This window comes from Rhipicephalus sanguineus, chromosome 10 (genome assembly GCF_013339695.2).
Source record: "Rhipicephalus sanguineus isolate Rsan-2018 chromosome 10, BIME_Rsan_1.4, whole genome shotgun sequence".
Lineage (NCBI taxonomy): Eukaryota > Metazoa > Arthropoda > Arachnida > Ixodida > Ixodidae > Rhipicephalus > Rhipicephalus sanguineus.
In genome coordinates, this window is record NC_051185.1 from 112749683 (window position 1) to 112753913 (window position 4231).

Below are 4231 nucleotides of genomic sequence, written 5' to 3' on the forward strand. Positions count from 1 at the left end.
CTCAAATTTAGGCTTGCATTGGCGCAGAACGTCGCAGAGCGAGCCAGGTTGAGAAAACAAAAACAATTTTTAAAAAGTGTTTCTCAGTAAACTCAGAATAACTGCTGAAATAAATATTTTTGTCATTGCGCACAATTTTCACATTATGTTGTTATGTTATATGTGCGTTCGTTAACAATTGAGGTAACTACTTCAAAAATTTTGGCACCCGCAGTGAGATGTCTGTAAAAGCTCCATCGTCATTGGCAGCAGCAAGAATAATTTCATGGAGGGAGTTCAATCTTATCAGCAATCTCTTGTTGATGACTTACAACATCACCATGCAGTGTTTGGAGTTGTTCTTGACCTGCTGAGAGTGTTGTCGTCGCATACCCACAGTGGAAGATACAGCCTTCAAACGTTGTTGTTGTGTGCCCAGGCTTTACGGAAATGAACATAAGTGATCGCTCGACGACTACTTGCCAGCTACACTACACGGATGTGCGCTCCGTCCTCTCGACGACTGTCAGTGCCGGCGAAGAACTTTCGAGCTTTTACGAGAAGAACATAAGTGTTTCAAACGACTCAATGAATAGCGCAGCAAAAGTTTACTCAGCCTGGTCGACCGTGGTCACTGCTACTCGTTCACGAGTGATTGCAGTTTTGAAGTACTCCGATGTAGTTGTCAGTTGAGAGCTTTACTTTGACCGTGGACTTCTTACCGTCTACGTTTTTACGCTGGTCGCGACACCTCATGATGCGGAACCTAACCACAGACACAGAGTTAATATTGCAGTGACTTACACAATTTGCTTAACTGCTGGTGTAAGTTCGAAACCGGCGGCGCAAAAACAAGGGACAAAGGAAAGACTACACACCACAGAGCGCCTTCTCACAACTAACTTGATTAGAAAGAACATACACCGTTTAAACCTTCACCAAGTACCACGTGCTCTTACATCATTGATGGCCGACAGGATACATAGACATGTATTGCTGTAAAGATTAGGAACGGTTACAAAACGATGACCACATGCACACTTTTTTTTTTTTTCTATGTGTTGAAACGATTGAGGAAACAAATTTCATCGTCATGCAGTGCTATTGATGGCATGCTTACACGTAGATTGCCTTTTTTGTTAATGTGATGAGCCTCAACAATTTCTCTAGTAGCTTGATTGTTATGCCTGAAAGTACATATGGTGTCATGAAAGTTGGGGGTGCATCCGTGTTGTGCACAGTGTCGAGCAACGTGCGAGTAGGCATTGCCGTCCAATGAACGCTTGTGTTCGGACAGCCTTACATTGAGGCAACGGCCAGTTTGCCCAATGTAAACATGACCGCAGGAAAAAGGAAGCTGGTATACAACTCCCGTTGTGCAAGGCACAAACGGTGACGTGTGCCTTACAGTGCAGCGTTTTTTTGTCACACCTGAACTTTTTTCTGCCAGTTTCCTCTCAACTATACCACAGATTGTATTCATTTTGTTGGGGCGGAAAAAACAACCTTTATCTTATACCGACCAGCTACATTTTTGAGCCCATGCGACAGCTTATGTACATAAGGAATTACAGTGATTTTTTCTTTTTCCACGGCCTTATTATCTTTGGTGAGTGTTCCTACTTTTACACGTTTTAGGAGCTTCTGCACATTCACCCTGATAGCACTTTCTGGAAAGCCTGCCACTCTTAGACGCTCAATTTGTTTCACACAGCTTTCGGCGGTTTTGTGGAAACATGATTTGAACAGAGATGAAAATAGTAATGAAAATGCTATGCCATTTTTTACGACTTTTGAATGAGCTGATTTGAAGTTAAGAACCGGTTTTTCAGACCTTGGACTGTAATTCCAGCAAACATGATTGTCGGTTAGTTCAAGCTTCACTTCTAGGAACTGTAACTCTTTATTCTGCGGTACTTCATGAGTGAAGTTTAACCCGGAACCACACTTGTGAAACACGTCAACGGTGTTAGTAACCGTCCGTTCAAAACTAGAACTATGAACAATTACTAGAAAATCGTCCACGTATCTTAGCACTTTGATTATGTTGTCACCGAGATTACTTTCTATGCGTCTGTCTACCCTGCCTAGAAAAATATTACTGAGCACCGGGGCAACTCTAGATCCAATACATATACCGGACTAACACTGTTGACGTGTTTCACAAGTGTGGTTCCGGGTTAAACTTCACTCATGAAGTACCGCAGAATAAAGAGTTACAGTTCCTAGAAGTGAAGCTTGAACTAACCGACAATCATGTTTGCTGGAATTACAGTCCAAGGTCTGAAAAACCGGTTCTTAACTTCAAATCAGCTCATTCAAAAGTCGTAAAAAATGGCATAGCATTTTCATTACTATTTTCATCTCTGTTCAAATCATGTTTCCACAAAACCGCCGAAAGCTGTGTGAAACAAATTGAGCGTCTAAGAGTGGCAGGCTTTCCAGAAAGTGCTATCAGGGTGAATGTGCAGAAGCTCCTAAAACGTGTAAAAGTAGGAACACTCACCAAAGATAATAAGGCCGTGGAAAAAGAAAAAATCACTGTAATTCCTTATGTACATAAGCTGTCGCATGGGCTCAAAAATGTAGCTGGTCGGTATAAGATAAAGGTTGTTTTTTCCGCCCCCAACAAAATGAATAGAATCTGTGGTATAGTTGAGAGGAAACTGGCAGAAAAAAGTTCAGGTGTGACAAAAAAACGCTGCACTGTAAGGCACACGTCACCGTTTGTGCCTTGCACAACGGGAGTTGTATACCAGCTTCCTTTTTCCTGCGGTCATGTTTACATTGGGCAAACTGGCCGTTGCCTCAATGTAAGGCTGTCCGAACACAAGCGTTCATTGGACGGCAATGCCTACTCGCACGTTGCTCGACACTGTGCACAACACGGATGCACCCCCAACTTTCATGACACCATATGTACTTTCAGGCATAACAATCAAGCTACTAGAGAAATTGTTGAGGCTCATCACATTAACAAAAAAGGCAATCTACGTGTAAGCATGCCATCAATAGCACTGCATGACGATGAAATTTGTTTCCTCAATCGTTTCAACACATAGAAAAAAAAAAAGTGTGCATGTGGTCATCGTTTTGTAACCGTTCCTAATCTTTACAGCAATACATGTCTATGTATCCTGTCGGCCATCAATGATGTAAGAGCACGTGGTACTTGGTGAAGGTTTAAACGGTGTATGTTCTTTCTAATCAAGTTAGTTGTGAGAAGGCGCTCTGTGGTGTGTAGTCTTTCCTTTGTCCCTTGTTTTTGCGCCGCCCGTTTCGAACATGCATAACCAATTCCAACTTGCCCAGGCATCAATTCTTCTGCTGGTGTAAAGCATTGTTATTTAGATAATCATTTATTAACAGTGCTTTCATTATTCTGTTTCGACGAGAATACTGACCCGACAGAAACATTTTGCAAAGGTATTGCTGGACAAAACACCACAAGATGTCGCTACCGCCCTGCACCACTCATATACCAAACAGGGGGGTACAAGTTGGAATAGGATGGACATCATTCGAGGTGAGGGAAGCTAGCAGCAAGATAGAGGTGCGGTTTCAGCTACTTGTACATGAGGATTGTCGATGAAAAATGGGGGAAGCAAACCAGAAAATTTTCGAGCAAATATTTAGACGACAGGAGACCAAGCGAAAAAGAATCACCGGTTAACAAAAAGGTTAAAGAAATGGTGAGAGGCCTGTGGAAAATAGCAATGCTCATAAAGTCAGCACTGGAAACATACAGAACTTTCAAGCAAGAGATTGCCAATGAAAAGGTCTACACTAACTCTCGGGGGTAGCATTCTGTTGTTTTAAAGGGCCACTAAAGAGAAACAGTGAATTGGCCTAGATCGATAAATTGTGCTCTGAGAACTCTAATGTCATTAATTTCGCCATCATAGGTTTATTAATAGAGGAGAAAATCAAGTTCAAAGTTTCATTTTTAAATTTCGCGCCGAAATCTCCCCGCGTGACGTCACGGATTTCAAAGTGTATTTATCGTATTTTGGCGCCATTGGCTCAACAAAATTACCCCAAACTTGGTATGTTAAGTCTATGGCCCCCTCAGAGGACAATGTACTTCATTTTTACCGATTAGGAACTACGTAGTCCCTGGTAGGCGCTGTCAAAACGTGACGTCACGGCCAGTGGTGCGGAAACTTCAAGGTGGCGCCACCACCCACATTTTGTTTTTGCGCGTTTCCTCGCTTACTAAGCGTCTTCTCGCAGCAAGCATGGCGTTTCTGGT